Raw genomic sequence first — 7,983 nt, forward strand, 5'->3', positions numbered from 1 at the left:
GAGCCCTTCAGAGTACATTTCAAGTGGAGAAAATGAAAAAGTAGATTCACTGGATGCCTTTCCAGTTTAGAGAGCATGTTACTGTACTCCCAAAGTTGCCATTTTAGTGGAAAAAACATAATATCTTCTCCGAAGGGCCTGTCAAGTCTAGAAAATGTAATAAGATTCAGTTTTTGTGCCCTTCCAGAGGAGAAAACACAACAGAGTGCACTCTTTGGTTCCCATCAAGTGGAGAAAACAAAGAGTGTATCCTGTAATGTGCCAGAAATGTTGTGGTGCCAGCTAAGATGACCCTTTTGTTGAGATAATGTTATAACTTTTCCAAGGGAGAAAACAGGACAGCAGCACTTCTAGTAAGCCTTACCTGTGTAGAGAACGTGTTCCAAAGCCTATATGGTGCAAAAAATTACCATAAAACAGGCGTGTTTTTATTATTGGGTGTCTTAGCTGTTTAAAAATCTAAGACAATAATCAAACATCCTTGAAAGAGTTTACGAGTTTAAAAGACAGAGAAGTTGCTGATGTGTTGATAAGACATTCTTTTAATCATCAAACAGTGAGACTTCATACTATGCAATATAAGTCTCAGTGGACCTTTAAACTAGTTATAAAGGGGCATAGTCTAAGACACAGTGTGTCTTTTCTTGATGTTTAACACTCGCAAGACTTTCCAACATCTTGTTTTTCCACATTTTAGAATTTTTACGTTAATTTCAAGATAAGTGAGAAAATTCAAGATCCTTAAAAATCTGAAGTTGTTGCTATGAACAAATTTTAGTCCATCCGCGGGGTCCTTGGGATGGGGTAGGAAGGTGGTTGGGGTGGAGTGGGTTGTGGGTTTTTTTTTGTTTGTTTTTGTTTTTATTTCTTATTTTCTTTTGCCTGTCTATGTTTGTCATTTGTGTTATGGCGATCCGACAAAGAGAAAATGTATTTCCTGTTTGCCTGTTTCTTTTGGTCTCTACTTCCTTATCCTTCATCTGACATCAGCAATGGACATGATCCCTCTCTCCTGTATTTTTTTTTGGTTTTTGGATTTCTCTGTTATAAGAAAATGAGAATAAAGAATTGATCACAGAAAAAAAGATCCTTAAAAATGAAGTAAATATTCATCAGAGGATATTTGGGACTTGTCACATTATCATAATTAGATCTCTATTGCCCAAATGCACACACTATATGTTTGTTTTGATATATCTTTATTAAAAACTGTTACATAACGATCACTTCACGTGTTTATACCACCTTTACGACATGCAGTTAAAAGAGTCACATTCAATCCCATTATTCAAAATTATGAGGCAGCAGTCAGGCATACCTTGTTTCAAACACATTCACACTATAATAAAGTATTGCCTTCAAATAGATGCTCACATTACATCCCCTGACAACTAAATTACAGTGTATTTAGACCTTTTTGTACATGTTAGCATGTAAGAGCAGGACTGAGAACAGGGGGACTTGATGGTTTTTAGGCTATTTATCATTAAACAGAAGAACGCAGGATAGAGAAAGGAAATTCAAACCCTGAGGAATAATCTGGTGAGAACTCAGACTGAAAGTAGTCTGGCAGAGCTATACAGCATGCTGAAATAAACGCTGCATAATTGCTAAAGCAATCATATCAGACAAAAGCAAGGTGCTTCATCCTGCAGGTGTTCAATTAAAGTGGCAACAGCAAGCCATATGCAAAATCATTCCATTATTTTCAGGTTATAAAACTGCCACAATCATTTCCAAATGTTCATTTTTTATTTAATTGTTTATAAATCTTGTGTTTTTTAATCTTTTTAGAAACTTAGCATACCATATACATAGAAACGTCTGCAGGAAGTCACCTAAATCTGTCTTATTAGTTCACTGAGTAGGAAAAACTCTGCATTTGCTTCTTTCCTTTGCACCTCTATGCCAAGTGAACCTCCATCTCCAGACTCTACCACATCCTCCCTACAGGTACGCTCCCATGCTGCGTGCAGACAAATTACCTTCACAGGATTTCTCACATCTATTTACACTTCCAGCAAGAAACACAAAAAAGCAGAATGAAAAAATACCTCAGAGCTTTTTAAATGTGTCACTCAACAGCACACAGACTCCTTGGCTGTCCTGAAGGTGAGAATTGCACACCTGATCTTGTAGAAAATAGAAGACAAAGCAACCACAAAAGGATTCCCTAAAAACAAACACTTAATAACTGGCTGAAGTGTAAAACAAGCTGCATATGTTTTCATGTGTAGTGTTACCTGCAGGGCCAAAGGTTCCTTTACTCCTCTCTCCTTGTCTGTCTGCTTTACAATCTCCTCCTCAAGTGTCAGCAATCTCTTTTCATATCAGTCACAAACAGCTCATGGAGGCTGATGGCTGTGCACAGGTGCCATCTAGTGCACACTTTAGAAGGAGCTCTTCTTGGATCTGATTTTACGTGGTGAAAAAAAGCGGGGTTAAATACATTTTGCAGAGCGTGATTGAAATAGAGGAAACTTTTTTATCCTGTTAGCTCTGAGACATTCCTTTTTTGTGAAAAATCTAATCATTTTGTTTATAGATGGGGTGCTGTGCTAATTTTCAGCCTTTGTTTTGTCATTTTGATTGCTTTGATTGGCTTCAAAAAATGTAGAGCTCACAATACTCTTTATTTATCTCATATCGGTGTCTTTAAAAACCCTCACTTCTGTCTCTGTCCTAAACGCTTCATTTCACCTACAGTCTCTGTAAGGCACTCCAGCATTCAACAACCTTCCTCCATGCTACCAAGTCGTCATCATGGAGTTAACCAATGTTTTGAATTGACAAACTATAAATTATGGCCACATACTTTGGACCCCAAATCTGACCCAGAAAATCCCAGCCACAAAGAACAGGTAAGTTTCATGTTTATCGCGCCCTTGTATGGTGAGTTGCCAATTTGTGATGTCACTAATTGAGCAAATCTCATGGGAATTTTCTTGATTCTCATGGGACTTTTTGAACACGGCTTTTAGAGACTCATCCTGGGATAACTTCAACACATGCTTGCCTCAAAATTTGAAACTCTGCCCACGCTTAGTATCAGCAAAATTTTAACTTAACATTTGTTTGTAGAATATGGAAAAAGCATATTAACGCCTCTTTTGAATTAATTCATGTTCTTAGCACTGCATGTTTGAGTATATTTGGAAAATCAAACATCATGGAGAAAGTGTGTGTCACAGAAATGTTCTCAAAGGAGCTTATTTCCAAAGCCCTTTGACTGGTATGGAAGAGGAGAGGAATATTTTAATTGATATATTTTCCTTTCACTAGTTTTTTTTTCTCCTTATCTACTGCAACCAATTTCCTTTCTTAAAAATTTTCTCAGTAAGTTATTCATTTTTATTTATAAACTTCTTTTACAGAGGACAGTCTGCTTTACATCTATCAAGTACACTATACAGACATTTACGCATAAAAAAATAGAGCAGTGTAAATAGCCACAAAGTACACATTGTGCACAACCAATAATGACATAATCATGAAGGATAAATGAGATTAAACCAACACAGATCGTTAGGGCCTCATCAGATTCAGGGGAATGAGAGATACAGTCAGAGAGTTCCAGAGGTTTGCTGCTACGGCCTTAAAATCTCCATCACCACAAGTCCTGAGGCCACGCTCTGGGGACGAACAGCAGGTGTAGTTAGTAGGACCTTAGCGATTGGGCTGAGGAGTATGGGTCAATGAGTTCTGTCAGGTATTCTGTGCAGGCCACTAAAAGTGATGGTGAATTTTAAACTTCATCTTATCAGCGAGGGGAGCCAGTGCAGAGATTGCAGAATGAGGGTGATGTGGGATCGTTTGTTTGACCTTGGGAGTAATCATGCAGCAGCATTGTGTGCTTGTAGGCCATTAAGAGAGCTGGCAGGCTAAGAGGTGTGAGGCAATGGTTTCTGGCAACATCAAGCTCTTCAGATCTGTTGGCGGCCCCAAGAGGCTGAAGTTTTTATTACATTCCATTTTTGAAAAACCAATAGATTTAACAGATATTCCCCAATTTTGTTTTCAGTGCACAGGAACAAGCACATATTTAATTGCTAGGGTTCGGGTTATTCTAAACAGAAAAACCACCTTCTTTTAGATATTTTCAAGGTGTCTTTTTTCTGCCAGAAATGACCCATGAAGTTTTCAGAAGCATTTTGCTAATTAGGGACACTCATTTTGGGTTTATTTTGTTTGTTTTTTTTGTCTTTTTTACTAGAAAGTGAACTTCTGATGCTTTCCTCAGGCTTGTTAGAGGCAGCAGTCTGGCTACCAATCAGATTAGCTGTTTGCCAAGAGCAAAACTCTGTACATGATCACAAATACAGGCGTACAGCTCACAGATTGCTGCGCTGACGCTCTTGCCAGGGTTTCTGATCACTTTCACTTGCTGGGAAATTCTGCTGTTGCTGGCAGGGTTCTCTGCAGTGGGGAATGAGTGGAAAAATTAAAATGTTTGTACTTGGAGCTTTGTTAGCTCAACAAGACAGGCTATTTATAGAAAATGTACTGAATATGATTGACTATAAAATCAACGGGATTTTGGAGTACCTCAGCAAACTTGAGGGGAAGATATGAACACAAAAACATGTCTGTCTAAGGATGATCTATAATGTTTATCCCTGCCCCTACTTTTTAATATTGTTTAAATGCTTCAGAGCTATATCAAAGTAGTTATTAAACTATAGTGTAGTCCATGTTTCCTGTGTTGAATCTGTGCTGCCACTCGGAATGTAAAACTGCCATTCTTTGTTTATTGAAATAATACCAACTATACTATTTTATTCTATGTTCTATTCTTTGTTCTATCCTCTATTCCATACTGTTCTATCATATTTGTTATCTTATTTTCTATTCTATTCTATTTCCTGTTCTGTTCTGTTGCACTATGTTCCACTATATTCTACTATACATTCTGTTCAATGTTCTATTTTATGTTCTATCCTCTATTCTAGACTGTTGTATTTTATTTCCTATTCTATTTTCTGTTCCATTGCATTCTACTATACTCTACTTTACTCTACTCTACTTTCCTCTATTTTCTATCCTCCTTTCTTAACTGTTCTATTCTATTCTCTGCTCTACTCTACTCTGTACTCTATTCTATTCTCTGTTCTATTCTATTATGTTCTACTCTACTCTACTCTACTTTACTTTACTCTACTCTACTGTCTGTTATATTGTGTTTTGTATTGTTCTGTTCTATTCTATTCTCTATCCTGTTTCCTATTCCATTCTATTCTCTGTTCTATTCTTGTATGTTCTACTCTACTATACTCTACTCTAATCTAGTCTACTCTACTCTACTCTATTCTCTGTTCTATTCTTTTATGTTCTACTCTACTCTACTCTACTTCACTCTACTCTACTCTACTGTCTATTATATTGTGTTTTGTATTGTTCTGTTCTATTCTATTCTCTATCCTGTTTCCTATTCCATTCTATTCTCTGTTCTATTCTTGTATGTTCTACTCTACTCTACTCTAATCTAGTCTACTCTACTCTATTCTCTGTTCTATTCTGTTTTGTTCTATTCTCTGTTGTGTTCTATTTTGTTCTTTCTATGTTCTATCCTTCATTCTATTCTATTCTTTTTAGCCTAAACCCTGGATATGTAACAGCAACATGCATCATCCATCACCCCTGAACATCAAGTCTTTCCTGTGAGAGTGCAGGGAGATGTAGGTAAAAAAAAAAAAGCAGAAGCAGAGTCAATATGCACTGACACAGATATAGATAGATGATATAACAGACAACTTCTGCTCATCCACGCAGGTAGTAGAAGTAAAATTCAACATCTACCAATCAAAATAGTTTTTATAAAGCAGTATTTTTAATGTCAATCAGAGCGCATTAAGAACGTTGAGGATGAGGTCAGGAGAGGTCTGGTGTTTGGATAACCCACATTTAAAATGCCAGTTTTTCTCAAAGATCATACTGACATCAAATAGAATAGACTTAAACATGTAGGTGTTGTAAATAATGTGAAAAAAGTCAATCTAAAAACGTTCACTTATAAACTCAGAATATACTGCATGGCTTAAGATTTAGATAATGTTTTATTTTGAAAGGGGAAATGATGAATGAGAGTGCAGTTGTTGCATCAGTCATCTTCTTTTGTTCTGCTTCATCCAATAAGTTTATACTTTTATTAACTAAAAAATATCAATCTGTCATTTAGATGATTCTGAATTATTCTTTTCGTAAAGGACTGAATTTGTTTTTGTGCAGTTCCTTCCAAAAACTGCATTCAAACTACATTAAGCTCATGCATGGCCTTTTAAATGAAACCACTTTACCCTTAATCTGATGACATATCTGACAGTTCACCCCCTCCTCTCTTTTATAAGTCATGCACTGACAACAATAGCCTGAACAAAAAAAAAATCTCTAATGGCGAGTGTGCATTGGGGCCCGTCCAGTGTAGTCTGCAATATGGAGGGGGACAAAAGGAGGGCATTTTAATGGTTTAACAGGCCAGCCCTTAGAGGACACGAGGGGGAGGGGAGGGGGCAGACTCTCCCAGGGATGATCGGTTTCTCTCTATTACTACAATTACAGTCCAGTGCTGCCCATTCCTGGATTTTATTTTTACTATGTTTCACTCCCCGATCCCCTGCTGCAGCTAATCAATGTTTGTGCTCCTTTAGGCTGAATATTATGGACAGAAATGGTGCTAAAAGACTTCATAACTCAGCTCAGGCCTGGGGGTTATTGCATGACGGGTGTGGCAAGAAGACATATGATGAAAAAAATCTTGGTTTCAGTGAGTGCTACCTCATTATCATAATTTTTCAGTAACATTACCCATCCCTTGAGGAAAACTAAATGTGCACCAATATAGCTTTCTTGCTGTCATGCATAAAGACAGAGAGGCTTCACTGCAGCAGATGCATTATTAAAGCCTTATTGTGTTGTCATTCTTTACATAGGCTGTACTGTCACAGATCATTTCTGCATGACCCTGTTTGGTCCTTCTGCTGCAGGATACATAATTATTGAGATGGAAGATGGGGGGTGAAATTGGCCAGGAGGGAATAGAAATAGAGATTTGGCAGAAAAAAGGAGGAAGAACCAGGCAAGAAGGTTGAAAAAAAAAGGTGTAGGATCAAGGTCAGTGCAGGCCATGTGTCTGCAGGGTGTCGCCCACAGCTGCTGTGGCCTCTTGACCCACCAGGGAATGAATGAAGCAGCTCCCAGCTTGGTTTTTTTTCTTACACTTTTACTGACCCACTGTTGCAGTGCAAAATAATCCACAGTGTAAGCTCCTTATCTACAGCACAATTTTGTGAAAAAAAGGAAGCACTAGAGCAGATTATTTGCAATTTGTCCTAAGAGCAGCCCCCACTCTACATAACACCCTTTTACCCCCCCATCATTACACAAGTAAAAAGTAATCTATGTATTATAATGGCTATATGTCTACGTTTTTAGGGTTACGACCAACAACATGTCTCTGATAATGTCATTCATGTATTGCTTGACTGGCAAAACAACTGTAGATAGTCAAATCACACCCATAACAGCACAGAGGAGTGCTTCTTTTGCTCAACAAATGGTCTGAAACCAAAACATGTTCATTAAAATACAGTGAAAAATAAGACAGACACTAAATGTTTAACCAACAAATGATGGAACAAAGGATCTGGTTGAAAATGTACAAACTATAATACACTTTTAATACAAAATAAAAACATACATAACCATTGAATTAAAAAACGTGCAAATCAATTTTTTGTTGCTTGATACATCATTGGTACACTTATACTAGCTGATACATGTTGTATTTATTACAGCAGTTTAATTGTAAGCATCCAAAAGGGAAGATAATATTTAGAGCAAACTAAAGAAAAATAAAACTCAGCACAACATAAGTTAAGGTAAGATATTCTTTTATTCGTCCCACAACAGGGAAATTAAAGGTGTTACAGCAGCAAAGTAGTTGGGCAAAACAGTATAACGTAAACAAGAGGATATAAAATAGCAATT

The sequence above is a fragment of the Notolabrus celidotus genome, chromosome 13 (genome assembly GCF_009762535.1).
Source record: "Notolabrus celidotus isolate fNotCel1 chromosome 13, fNotCel1.pri, whole genome shotgun sequence".
Classification (NCBI taxonomy): domain Eukaryota; kingdom Metazoa; phylum Chordata; class Actinopteri; order Labriformes; family Labridae; genus Notolabrus; species Notolabrus celidotus.